The sequence below is a fragment of the Muscardinus avellanarius genome, assembly GCF_963383645.1.
Source record: "Muscardinus avellanarius genome assembly, chromosome: 5".
Classification (NCBI taxonomy): domain Eukaryota; kingdom Metazoa; phylum Chordata; class Mammalia; order Rodentia; family Gliridae; genus Muscardinus; species Muscardinus avellanarius.
In genome coordinates this window covers 70,146,760-70,161,482 of record NC_137790.1, presented here as the reverse complement: position 1 = coordinate 70,161,482, position 14,723 = coordinate 70,146,760, and the positions used below count along the sequence as shown (strand labels likewise).

Here is a 14,723-nt window from a genome sequence, read left to right as displayed (position 1 = left end):
AGTGATTTCTTGATATGATTTCAATGGCACACGCAACAGAAGAGTATACAAACTCCCTAAAAATTAAAAAAAAATATTGTATATCCAAAGACAATATAAACAGAGTTAAAAGTTACTGATAGAATGGGATAAAATATTTCAAAATGCTATATCTGAAGGTATATTAATATTCCAACTAGAAATCCTAAAAATTAACAACAATAAAGGCAAACAATACCATTTAGAGATAGGTAAAAGACTAACATAAATAATGAATCTCCACAGATAACCAATCTTAGTTGTCTGTTGGATGGAAAATCTTGTTTCTCTGGTTCTGGTGTGTGTTACCTATTTCTTCTTTGTAGTTAATCTCTTTGAGTATTTTCTCTAGTGCTGGTTTTGAAGACATAAATTCCTTCAGTTTCTGTTTGTCATGGAAGCTTCTTATTTCTCCATCTAATTTGATAGAAAGTTTTGCTGGGTAGGAAATTTTTGGCTGAAAGTTGTTTTCTTTCAGAGTTTGGAATATGTTACTCCAAGCCCTTCTGGCTCTCATGACTTGGTTTGGGAAGTCTGGAGTGATTCGAATTGGTTTGCCTCTGAATGTCACTTGGCCCTTTGTTTTTGTTGCCTTTAAGATTCTCTGCTTGGCTTCCACAGTGGTCATTTTGACAATTATGTGGCATGGGGTTCCTCTTCTCCGATCCTGTCTAAAGGGAGTTCTATAAGTTTCCTGGATCTGTGTATCAACCTCTTGCTCTGTTTGGAAAATTTTCTGCTATTACTTCCTTGAAGAGATTGTTGATCCCTTTGGTATCACTTTCTTTTCCCTCCACTATTCCAATTATTCTTAGGTTAGCTCTCTTATAATGGGCCCATATTTCTTCAATGTCAGATTCCTGCTGTTGGATATTTTTTTCTAGATTAGAAACTATGCATTCATTTTTGGAATGATCATCTTCTAAGAGCGAGATTCTGTTCTCCATGTGGTCTAATCAGTTGTTTGTGCTTTGAATTGAGGCCTTTACTTCATTAATTGCATCCTTTATCTCTTTTTGGCTCTCTCTGAATTCTTTTCGAAGCACCTCTATTATTTCTATAGTTATTTTCCTGATTTGATCTTCTAGAAATCTCTGATTTTTTGTTTTATCGGGTTCTGATGTTGTGGGGTTGTGGGCATTCATTGCTCCAGTGTTATTCCTCTTTCCCATGATTTCAGAAGTTTGTGCCTTCTCTGGGTTCTTCCTTTGGGTCACTATGACTTCACTTAAGGTGCTCTGGATCTCGAGTCTGTAGTATCTCAGACCCCACTACTCCTTTACTGGGTTGTATCACAGAGTCTCCGACCCAGGGAGTCGATAGAGGCTGCTTTAGACGGTGGGGGGTGCCAGGTTGCGCGTTCTCCTATGGTGTGATATCTCTACCACCGCCACTCCCCCACCGGGTCAAGTTCCAGGGAGTACAGTACTGGGATTTCTCCTCTGTGGCCCGCAATTTGACTCACTGTTCTTGAGTACGCAGATGTAGCTGTACTGGACTCAGTGAATTCTGTGCTGCTGCCGCCGGTGGCAATATGGCGCCGCTGCTATGCCTTCGGCCGTGAGGCTGGCGTATTTCTTCTTGGTTTTGAGTTCCACTCTGAGTCCCAGAAGCGTGTGCTTAGCTCAGCCACTGGGAGCTTTAGATGCTCCCTGCGCTGAAAGATCCTGCCTGGCTGTTCCGCAGCGGCTCACCTCGGCTTGCTGTAGCCGTCCGGTGAATTCACCGCTGCCGCCGGCAGTATGGCGCTGCTGCTGCGTCCTCGGGCGTGAGGCCGGTGTATCTCCTCTGTGGCTCTGAGCTCTGTTCTCAGTCTGCTTTCTCTCTGGAGCCTGGTGATTTTTTTGTTTCTCTGGTGATGGTGTTTTCTGGCTCTGAAAGGCGCTGATTTTATGGTAATGGAGATTGGTTGTTAGCAGGGCTCATAAGCCCCGCTTTTCTCGGTCGCCATCTTCCCGGAAGTCTCTCTGGGTCTTCTTATAGTTGATTTCTAGTTTCATTTCATTATGATCTGAAATGACACAGGGAAGCATGTAACATTTTTAAAATTTGCTAGTGGTCATTTTGTGTCCCAGGATGTGATCTATTTTGGAGAAGGTTCTGTGAGCAGCTGAGAAAAATGTAAATTTCGCTGTAGCTGGGTGAATTTCATATGTTTCCAATAGGTCCATTTGATTAATGGTGTTCTTTAGTTCTGAGGCATCTTTACTGACCTTTTGTCTGGAAGATCAGTCTAATGTTGTGAGAGGTGTGTTGAAGTCTCCCAGTATTATTGTATTGAGATTTATGTGTCTCTTCATGTCACAAAGAGTTTGATTTATGAAAGTAGGTGCACCTATGTTTGGAGCATAGATGTTGATTATTGTTATTTCCTCTTGCTGGATTATTCCTTTTACCAGTAAAATATAACCTTCTTTGTCTTTTCTAATAAGTTTGGGTTTGAAGTCTAACTTGTCTGATATCATAGTTGCTACTCCTGCTTGCCTTCAAGTTCTGTTAGCATGGATTACCTTGCTCCAGCCCTTTACCTTGAGTTTGTTCCTATTTTTACTTGTAAGGTGTGTTTCTTGTAAGCAGCAGATGAATGGATTCTGGTTTTTAATCCATTTAACCTCTTTATGTCTATTTATTGGGGAGTTGAGGCCATTTATATTCAGTGTGATTATTGAGAGATAATTTTTAATTTCTAACATGTTAAGATTTTATTTCTGCTTGAGATACTGTTTATTCTTCTTTGTTTAGTTGTCTGCTGGATGGAAAATCAGGTTGGAGGCCAGTCTCAGCAACTTAGCAAGATCCTGTTTCAAAATAAAACAATTAAGCTAGGTGTGGTGATGCACGCTTGTAATACCAACAGTTGGGAGGCTGAGACAGGAGGATTGCAGTTTGGGGCCAGCCTCAGTTACTTAGTGAGGCCCTTTGCAACTCAGTGAGACCCTGTTTCAAAATAAAGAATAAAGCCTGGTGTGCTGGCGCATGCTTGTAATCCCTTCACTTGGGAGGCGGAGACAGGAAGATCACGCTGGTTTGAAGCCAGCCCCACTGGCTTAAGAGACACTGTTTCCAAAATAAAAAAGTATAAAATAGGTCTGGGAGTGTAGCCCTGAGGCAGAAGGGCTTCCAGGAACCCCAGTACCACCAAAAGAAAAAAGAAAAAAAAAGAATAAAAAATAGGGTTGGGGGTGTAGCTTGGAGGTAGAATGCCCATGGGTTCTATCCCCAGTACTGCAAAAAATAAAAAAGTGAAAGATAAATAAAATAAAAAAGAACTGGGATTATAGCTTAGTGATAGAATGCCCCTGGGTTCAACCCGTAGTACCTCAAAAAAAAAAAAAAAGCACTTAAAGATTCTGGAAATAGAGTAACTGAAATGAAAAATTCATCTGAAATTTGAACAGCAGATTTAATGAGCAGAAGAAACAATCAACTAATTTTCAAGATAAGTCAATTGATATAATCCAGTATGAAAAACAAAATTAAAAAAAAAACAGAAAAATGAACAAGGATTCAAAGACTTGTGTGCACCATCAAGTATAATTAAAAAAGTATAATGGAAGTCTCATAAGGATAGGATAAAGAGAACATGCCAAAAAAGTTATTTAAAGTACTAATGGCTGAAATTTTTCCAAATATGATTTAAAAACACATATTCAAGAAGCTCAACAAACTGTAAATATAATAAACACAAAAGACTCACACCTAGGAAGGCATGGTTGTGCACACTTATAATCCCAGTACTTGGGAAGCTGAGACAAAAGGATCACAGGTTTGAGACCAGCAATCAGCAATTCTGTGAGACTCTCAGCAACCTAGAGGGAATCTGTTTAAAAACAAAAATAAATAAACAATGCTGGAGGGTTAACAAATAAATAAATAAATAAATAAATAAATAAACAAATAAATAAACAAAGCTGGGGGTTTAGCTTAGAGGTAGAATGCCCCTAGTTTAATCTTTAATACCAAGAAAACTCACAACTGAATGTCCCTTTGTTTGTAGATGAGGCTATAACAAAATCCACATTTATCATTTACAAATGTTATTTGTAAGTAATAAAAGTTTATTTCTCACATTTTTGGAGGCTGTAATTCCAAGATCAAAATGTTAGCAGACTCAGTTTCTTTTTCTAAGATGTCTCCTTGTTGCTATATACTCTAGAGAGGATGAACACTGTTTTCTTCCATGGTAAAATGAGGGAGGGCAAAAAAGACAGATTAAATCCAGATTTATTCTACCTCTGAGCCACACCCCAAGCCCTACTTTTTATTTTTTATTTTTATTTTTATTTTTTATTTTTGTAGTACCAGGAATAGAACTCAGGGGCATTCTATCTCTGAGCTCTACTACCAGCTCAAGTTTTTATTCTTTATTTTGAGACAGGGTCTCACTAAGCTACAGCCTCACAAGTTGCTGAGGCTGGCTGTGAACCTGTGATACTCCTGCCTTAGCCTACCAAGTACTGGGATTACAACTGTGCACCACCAGGTGACAAAGGCCACATCTCTTAATGTTATTGTATTAGGATTAAGTTTCAGCATGAATTTTGGAGGGGACGCCATTTTCCAAACTATAGCAGGACACATCATAGTCAAACTAAAGACCAAAGAATGTGTACCAGTATTAGGAAATGGCCTAAAAAGATTTGAAAAAGAGGTTTTTATCATTAAAATATATCTTGGGTTATAGAAAATGGAGCTCAAATCTATAAAGGAATAGGGCAGTTAGGGCCTGGTTACTGCCAAGACACAGGTAACTGTTATAATGCAAAGTACCCTCACTAAAAGTAATTAGCAAGTGAATAGAGGAGTTGGGACCTAGGACTTTCACATTCTAAAAACAGGTTTGCATAATAAATTATATCTTTCAAGGAGCTAAGAATTCCCCAAGAGTGTGGGAGGAGGGTACTGACCTTTGTGAAAGGAGAGCAGATACCACAGAGGCCCTTGACCTTGTGAATCATTCTGATCTAAACAAAGAAACCTAGGTGTATACCAGCAGTTAGGCAGGAAGTTAAGGGGTGGACTTACACCTAGGTCATAGGATTATGTAGTAGAGCAAGATGGGGGACTTTGTATCTATAAAAGGCTGTTTTATATTTTGAACTCCAGTGACTTCGTATAGGGCCATCCTACTATGTCACTCTATGGCATAGTGTTTCATTCTAAGCTCTACCTTTCCCTCTTTCTTTCTTTCTTTTTTTTTTTTCTTTTTGCAGGTATGGGGATAGAACCCAGGGACATTCGACCTCCGAGCTACACCCCCTGCCCTATTTTTTATTCATTTTGAAACAGGGTCTCACTAAGTTGCAGAGGGCCTCACTAAGTAGCTGAGGCTGGCTTCGAACCTGTGTGATCCTTCTGTCTCAGCCTCCCAAGTGCCGGGATTACAAGCGTGCGCCACCTCGCCTGGCTCTATCTTTCCCTCTTTTTAATGGCACCATAATAGTTACAATTTTTCTTTCTATCTTTGTAATAATAAACTCATTTAAGTTTTCAGCAAGAGTTCGGGCTAGTGTATATCGATCCTGGTTCAAAACAAGGACCCGCAGCTATGGGAAGTTTCCAGGAACCTAACAGAGGTCACTGGGAACAGTTCCCCCAAAACATTATGGTTACCCCCAAAACTGTAATAAAAAGAATCATTCAAGCAGAAAGAAACAAATATTTCTTCACAGACAAGTGATCTTCAAAAAGATTAATAACTGACCCTTCATTGTAAACCATGGAGGCCAGAAGGCAGTGAGATGACATATTCAAAGTGTTTAAAGTAAAAACTCATTCAAGAATTCTTTTCTGACTTCTGGGAAGATGGCGACCAAGAAAAGCAGCGTTTACGAGTCCTGCTAAAACTCGATCTCTGTTGCCACAAAATCAGCACTTTTCATAGCCAGAAAACACCATCAGCAGAGAAATAAAAAATGTAAACACAAGGGACAGAGAAGAAAAAACTAGAAGAACAACCAGAAACCAGAAATCAAGCCCACAATGTGGCAGCGGAGCCACGCTGGCACCATCTTCCCTCACAGCACCAGGCTCCAGAGAGGAAAGGTAAAAAGGAGCTGAAGTGAGCAGCTGCGGATCATTTGGGTGTAATTCAGCAGTTCTTTCAGTGCATTGAACATCTAAAACGCCTACTGGCCAAGCTCATCACGTCTTCCAGGAACTCAGAACAGAGCTCAAAACCAGAAAAGAAATACACCAGTCTCACGGCCAAGGGTGTGGCAGTGGCGCCATATTGCCAGCAGCAACAGCGAGTTCACTGCGCCCCGTCACAACTCCAGATCTGCACGCACAATAACCGTGAGTGTAATTGCGGTCCCTAAAGGAGAAATCCCTGTACTGCACTCCCAGGAACTTGCGCAGCTTTGATAATCTCCTTGGGTATGATATTTTGCATTCCAATCCAGTGAAGGAGTAGCGGTGGCAGAGATACCACACCATGGTTGAAGCTCCCTGTGGGAAAACACCCAGCCCAGCACCCCCACGGTCTTATGCAGCCTTGATTAACTTCCTGGCATGAGACTTCTAGATACAACCCAGTAAACGAGTAGTGGCGGCTGAGATTACAACAGACTCGAGATACAGAGCACCCTAAGTGAAGTTGTAGTAACTCAGGGAAGGCACAAAATTCTGAAATCATGGGAAAGAGGAACAAAAATAGAGCAATGAATGCCCACAACCCCATATTATCAGAACCTGATAACACAGAAATTCAGAGATCTCCAGAAAATCAAATCAGGAATATAACTGTAGGAATAATACAGGACTTTCGAAAAGAATTTGGAGAGAGTGTAAAAGAAATAAAGGAAGCAATCATTGAGGTAAAGGCCTCAATTCAAAGTATAAACAATCGATTAGACCACATGGAGAATAGAATCTGGTTCCTAGAAGATGATCACTCCAAAAACAAACGCAAAATTTATAACTTAGAAAAAAAATCCGACAGCAGGAATCTGACATTGAAGAAATATGGGCCCATTTTAAGAGAGCTAACCTAGGAATAATTGGAATAGAGAAGGGAAAAGAAGGTGAAACCAAAGGGATCAATAATCTCTTCAAGGAAGTAATAGCAGAAAATTTTCCAAACATAGAGCAAGAGGTTGATACACAGATCCAGGAAACATATAGAATTCCCTTTAGACAGGATCAGAGAAGAGGATCCCCACGCCACATAATTGTCAAAATGACCAATGTGGAAACCAAGCAGAGAATCTTAAAGGCAACAAAAACAAAAGGCCAAGTGACATTTAGAGGCAAACAATTAGAATCACTCCAGACTTCCCAAACCAAGTCATGAAAGCCAAAAGGGCTTGAAGTAACATATTCCAAACTCTGAAAGAAAACAACTTCCAGCCAAAAATTTCCTACCCAGCAAAACTATCTATCAAAGTAGATGGGGAAATAAGAAGCTTCCATGACAAACAAAAATGAAGGAATTTATGTCTTTAAAACCAGCACTATAGAAAATACTCAAAGAGATTAACTACAAAGAAGAAATAGGTAATATACACCAGAACCAGAGAAACAAGATTTTCCATCCAGCAGACAACTATGCAAAAAAGAATATATTCATATGTTTATAGCTTAATACCTATGGAGAGTCATTATTTATTTTAGTCTTTTACCTATTTCTAAATTATATTGTTTGCTTTTATTGTTGCTAATTTTTAGGATTTCTATTTGAAATATTAATATACCTTCAGATATAGCATTTACAAATATATTATCCCATTCTATCAGTAACTTTTAACTCTGTTTACATTGTACAATATTTTTTATTTTTTAGGAAGTTTGTTTATTTTTTGTTGCCAGTGCCTTTGAAATCATATCCAAGAAATCACTGTCAATTTCAATGTTGTGAAGTGTTATGACCCATGTTTTCTTCTAAATGTTAATAGTCTTAAGATTTACATTTAGGTCTTTTATATAGTTTGAGTTACTATTTGTATGTGGTGTTAGGTAAGGGTCCAATATTATTATTTTTCATGTAATTATTATTTTTCAACAATATTTAGTGAAAAGATTATTATTTCCTTCACCAAATGTTCTTGGAAACTTTGTCAAAAATAACTTGACCATATATGGAAGAATTTATTTCTAAGCTTTTTATTTTACTCCACTGGTTTATATATCTGCCTTTATAGCAGTACTACACTGTTCCAATTATTGTAGCTCCATAAGGTTTGAAATCAGAAAATGTACATCTTCTAGCTTTATTCTTTTTTGAGATTGTTTTGGGTATTTAGAGTTCATATATCATGTTAGGATAGACTTTTTCTGAAAAAAAATGTACGATAGTTTTGCCTTAAAAAAATATAAATCCTCTGGTAAGAAAGAAAGCAAAAAGAAATACTGAAATTTTATCTCTAAGTGATCAAAGTTTGATATCAGACAGATGGATCTGTTATGTGAGATTATCATTGTTAATTTTGGATAAATTGCTATAATATTAGATGTCAACCACTAAGCCAAGCATGGGAAGGATGGATGGGGAGGGAATGGGGTGGAGATTGGTTATGGGCTAACTTGGCGATGTGTGCATGTATGTCTACACAAGTTTTTAATCCCATTATGATGTATGAATACAGTGCACCAATAAAAAATTTTTAAAAAAGAATTCTTTTACACCAAAATTGTCCTTCAAATATGAAAAAAAAAAAAAAACCAATCCGGGTGTGGTGGCACACGCTTGTAATCCCAGCATTTGGGAGGCTGAGACAGGAGGATCGCAGTTCACAGACAGCCTCAGCTGCTTAGTGAGGCCCTTTGCAACTCAGTGAGACCCTGTTTCAAAATAAAGAATAAAAAATAGGGCTGGGGCTGTAGCTCAGAGGTAGAAAGCCCCTGGGTTCCATCCCCAGTACTGCAACAAACAAACAAACAAACAAACAAACATGAAGAAATCAGGCATTCCAGAAAAACAAAAATTCAAATGTTCACAACAAATAGGGAAGGTCTACTAACTAAAAAAAAAAAAAAAAAAAAAGCCAGGCGTGGTGGCGCACGCTTGTAATCCCCGCGCTTGGGAGGCAGAGACAGGAGGATCGCGCAGGTTCATAGCCAGCCGCGAGCGCTGGCTTAGGAGACCCTGTTTCCAAATAAAAATGTAAAAATAGGTCTGGGAGTGTAGCCTGGAGGTAGAAGGGCTTCCAGGAACCCTGGTACTACAAAAAAAAAATAATATTAATAAAATAAAAAATAAAGAGGGGCAGTGGGATGCTTCTAGCTGAAAAAAAGAAGATACTAGATAGTAACTCAAATCCACATGAAGAAATAAACAGCACTGGCAAACATAATTACACAGGTAAATATAAAAGACAACATAAATGTGTTTGTAATCCTTCTGTTGATTTTTTGGGGGACACTACTGGGGACTGAACTCAGGCATGCTCTACCATTGAATTACATCTCCAGCTATTGTGTTGTGTTGTTTTGTATTGTATTGTATTTTGAGACACGGTGGCACTAAGTTGCCATGGCTGGTCTCCGATATAGGATTCTTGTGCCTCAGCCTCCCAAGTTGTTGAGATCACAGGCATGCACCACCATGCCCAGCTCCTTCTAGTGATTTAAAAGACAAGTACATAAGACAATAGCTAATCATAAAATTTATTGATGACTTACATAAAATCATATTTATATGAAAACAATAGCTCAAAGGAGGATGGATGGAATGGAGACATATTGGGAGAAAGATTTTTATACTATTGAAATGAGATTAATATTAATCAGAACTAGATTATTATCAGTTCAGATGTTAATGGCAATGCCCATGGCAAACACTCAGAAAATAAATATATACAATTAAAATAAACAGGGTAGACTTGGGGATTTTAGTGACTGGGATTGAAGACAATTCTTTCGAGATACTACCGTTCTAAAATTCCTGATTCAAATTGTTGGGACAGAGAAACTTTTTATTCTAGTGCGTATCATGTCCATCATTATTGTGGTCAAGAGACTGTATATATTATGGTGTTTCATTTATTAAAACAAATAAAAACTCATAAATACACACAAATATAGTATGTATATGAAAAAGATGTTGGAATGGGGAAAAAAAAAGCCATATAATTTGGTGAGAGAAAAAGGCAGAGAGGTGAGGGGAAAAGTCATATAAGAAAAAAACTACAACTTTCTAAAAGAAAACTGTAGCCGAGCATGGTTACACATGCCTGTAATGTCAGTACTTGGGAGGCAGACACAGGAGGCTCTTGGGTTTGAGGCTAGCCTTAACAATTTAGTGAGACCGTCAGCAACTAGCAAGACCCTGTTTCAAAATAAAAAGAGCTGTGGGTGTAGCTAAGAGGTAGAATGTCCCTAGGCTTAACCCCCAGTCATCACCTCTCCCCCCCCAAAAAAGAAAAAAAACCTCACAGCTGCATGAATTGATTATATATCTGCACAAACATGCATATAATGAGATGCTTGAAGAGATGGTCATCAAAACATTAATACTGCCTATTTCAGGGTAAGGGGGGCTATTCCCTTCCTTATTCATTTATGTATTCAAATTTTTGCAATCAACTCACAGTTTATGTACAATCAAGTAGTGATTATTAATTATTTATTTATTTATTTTGCGGTACTGGGGATGGAAAGCAGGGGCATATTCTACCTCCAGCCTGATTTTTTTATGCTTTTTTGTGTGTGTGTGGGTCTAGGGATGGAACCCAGGGGCATTTGATCTCTGAGTTATACCCCCTGCCCAATTTTTTTTTTTTTTTTTTTTTTTGGTGGTACTGGGGTTCCCGGAAGCCCTTCTACCTTCGGGCTACACTCCCAGACCTATTTTTACTTTTTTTTTTTTTTTTTTTTTTTTGGAAACAGGGTCTCCTAAGCCAGCGCGCGCGGCTGGCTTCGAACCTGCGCGATCCTCCTGTCTCTGCCTCCCAAGCGCGGGGATTACAAGCGTGCGCCACCACGCCCGGCTCCTGCCCAATTTTTTATTCTTTGTTTTGAAATTGCGTCTCACCGAGTTGCAGAGGGCCTCACTCAGTAGCTGAGGCTGTCTGCAAACCCTGATCCTCCGATCTCAGCCTCCCGAATGCTGGGATTACAAGCGTGCGCCACCATGCCTGGCTTATGCTTTATTTTGAAAGAGGGTCTCCCTGAGTTGCAAAGGGCCTCACTAAGTAGCTGAGGCTGTCTGAAAACTGTGATCCTCCTGTCTCAGCCTCTTGAATGCTGGGATTACAAGCGTGTGCCACCCTGCCCGGCGTGATTATTTACTTAAACTCTATGTGGCCAATTGCTCTGTGGGATGAAGATGAGTCAGAAACATAACCTACCTTGCAGGCCCTGACAGTACTAAGAAGACAGGGAGGCAGCGCAGGCCATAACCTAAAGCCAAACTCAGGGAGGGCTGTCAAAGACAGGACGCCAGGACAGCAGCATTAATCGATCCCACAGATCTGACTGGGAGAATCTGGAAAAACACTGTTAAAGGGGAAGGCATTTGACTTGGGCCTTGAAGGCTTGGAAGCAACTCAGCAGGTAAAGATGGAAGTAAGATAAATCCAGGATAAGAGAACAGAGTGAGCAAAATAAACAGAAGTATTAAAAACCCAAGATCGAGCCGGGCGTGGTGGCACACTCTTGTAATCCCAGCATTCGGGAGGCTGAGACCAGAGGATCACGGTTCATGGACAGCCTCAGCTACTTAGTGAGGCCCTCTGAAACTCAGTGAGACCCTGTTTCAAAATAAAGAATAAAAGCCAGGCGTGGTGGCACACGTTTGTAATCCCCGCGCTTGGGAGGCAGAGACAGGAGGATCGCGCAGGTTCGAAGCCAGCCATGCTGGCATAAAAGACCCTGTTTCCAAAAATAAAATAGGTCTGGGAGTGTAGCCCGGAGGTAGAAGGGCTTCCAGGAACCCCAGTACCACCAAAAAAAAAAAAAAAAAAAAAAAAAAAGAAAGAAAGAAAGAAAAAGAAAAAGAAAGAAAAAACAAACAAACAAAAAATTAAGAATAAAACATAGGGCAGGGAGTATAGCTCGGAGGTCAAATGCCCCTGGGTTCCATCCCCAGACCCACAAAACAACAACAACAAAAAAAAAAACCCCAAAATCGATTCAAAGAATGTCTACGGGACCCAGGGGTGGTGGTGCACACCTGTAATCCCAGTACTTGAGAGGCTGAAACAGAAGAATTGCAGGTTGGAGACCAGCCTCAGTAACTCAGTGAGACTCAGAAATCTAGTGAGACAAAAACAAAACAAAAAATAAAAAGGGCTGGGGGTGGCACTCCAGTACCCCCATACACACACACAATAGTAACTGGCATAGCTTGGCCTAACTACAACGGAGATGTTGAGAGGACTAATGTTGGAAAGATAGGCTAGTTCCCAACTGTGACGGTTTAGTCTGCCTCGCAATTGCGTGGTGACATTTACTTGTTTCGTCGTGAAAGTCACAGTCTTAAATCTGTGCTGGTGGTGGGGATGGACAGGAGGCAAGATAACTAACCAGGAAATGATTGAAATGATTCAACCCAAGCTAATCAAAGTCTCAGGACCAGCCGAGCAATGCCCAGGCGGGGAGAAATTCCAGAGACATTTTTTGAGGTATCTATAGCAGGCTCAGGTGGAAGATGAAAACCTTTAGTCCCTAGCAACTGAGGAGCTGGGTTGACTCCAATTTTGGATGAGAGGGGCCGGGAGCAAGATTCCAACAGCTTGCAGAATGTAGAGAACACCAGGCAATGAGATCACCAGACTAAGAGCCTAGAGTTACTTCAACGTCACAGAAAAGCCCCCAAAGATCAGAAAGGCGGTCCTTCAAATTGGAACCACAGAAGATCTGGACTCTGAAAGTGAGCTGTCGCAGAAAAAGACCCTGAAGCCTTCTTAACCGGAGCAACCCCCCCATCCCATCCCCACTCCCAAAGGAGGATCAAGTGGACCTCCTCAGCTTCTACATGTACTAAAGGAAAGGGGCCAGCTGTGCAGAGAGAGAGAGATCAGAGAACTGTCCTGGGTAAAATCTCAGACTCTATTCACGCTCGCAGAAAAGCAGCTCTTTTGAGTCACTGCCCTGAAGAAAACCTTAGCTATTGTTTTTTTTTGTTTGTTTGTTTTCTTCATCTTTTCCTCCTTAGTAGAGTCTTTCCTGGGAAAAGAAGCCTTTTAGTAACAAAATGTGTAAAAAATCATCTAAGAATGTTACTTCTGTACTGACAGACTTGGCCTGCCTTGGTCTCTCCCTTTCCCCCTTCTGCAGCCCAGGATGTAAAAATGTGGAATTGACCAAAGAGCATACATCAGTCTGAGGTTTTAAAATAAAATAAATGAAAATAGAAAAGTCAAAAACAGATCCCCAGGACTCTTTTTAGCTCCCTCACTCTATGACTTATCCTTAAGTGTGTCTTTTTTTTTTTTTTCCCGCTTGGTGAACAGTGTAATGTTAACACCCAAGCAAGTCAAAGTCACAACTCAAGGAAACTGGTAACATAGAGGTCAACATTCCAGAGCTTTGAAAAAAGTACTGATACAACCGAGGAGCCCCCCATAAGATGACAGGCACCCCGAGAAACACGAGCAGCCACGTCCACCCTCTTCAGGAAATGGCTCTGCTGTACTTGTCGTGAAGGTCAGCTACATTGTCACTGGAGACTCGAATCCAGCCGTCCCCTTGCACTGGGTAGAGGTTGACGGAGCCTCCCTAGGAGGCATCTCTGTAGGTGGCTTGGTACACGGCTCGACGGGCCAGATCATAGGCCTGCTCCACTTCCAGGTCATGGGAGTAGCCTCGATCCATGACCCCATAAGCATACACAGAGCCAGAACCCACGGAGAAGGCCACCCCAGAGATCCGGTTCTCTTCACTGACCACGTAGTCGAGACCCGGGCCTCTCTTATCCCAGCCACAGATCATGGTGCCCATGGACAGGCCCATGCCTTTGTACTGGTACACCATGTTGGCATGCAGCTCGGAGGCAGCTGCTACAGAGATGCCTTCCTTATTCCGAAGCTCATAGATGTGACATTGCCGCACCAGTAGCCGCTCCCAGAAGCTGCAATCTGCTGCACCCCCAGCCATGGTGCCCAGGAGGTAGGGATTGATCTCTATCACCTTCTTCACCGTCTGGAAGGCGATGTAAGCACCCGCTGTGGCCCGGGAGTCGGCTGCAACAATGACTCCATGGCGAAAACTTGAAGGCCAGGGTGGTGGTTCCGTGCAGCATCTCTATGTGTGGCTCCTCGGGGGCGCCCAGCTGGGTGCGGCCAGGCTCAGCCCATCGCCGGGGCTCCCGGGCCCAGGTCCAGCAGATCTGCAGGCCCCCAAGTCCAAAAAACCCGTGCCGGTTCACCGGGAGTGGCCTCTCCAACACACTAGCCAGCGCCATGTCTGATCAGGGCACCCCTTAAGTGGGTTTTAAACACAGTCTTTATCTGTACGTACGTACACACACACACACACACACACACACACACACACACACACACACACACTACTGGGGATTGAACCCAGGGGTATTCTACCTCCTAGCTATACCTCCAGCCCTATTTTATTTTTTATTTTGAAAAAGTGTCTCACTAAACTGTTAAGGCTGCCTGGGAACCTGAGATCCTCCTGTCTCAGCCTTCCAAGTACTGTGAGTACAGATGTATGCCACCCTGTTGACTCTTTCTTAAGTAGGGAGATTGAACCCAAGAGTATTCTACCTCTGAGCTACACCCCGAGCCCTACCTCTGAGTATACCCCCA

General features: G+C 41.3%; 1 pseudogene across 1 annotated transcript; it reads right to left on the bottom strand.

Moving 5' to 3' along the window:
• Positions 1-13,572: 13,572 nt before the first annotated feature.
• Positions 13,573-14,362, bottom strand: LOC308263510 (proteasome subunit beta type-5-like; annotated as a pseudogene). Its single transcript has one exon. The product of its transcript is annotated as a proteasome subunit beta type-5-like (transcript).
• Positions 14,363-14,723: the final 361 nt, after the last annotated feature.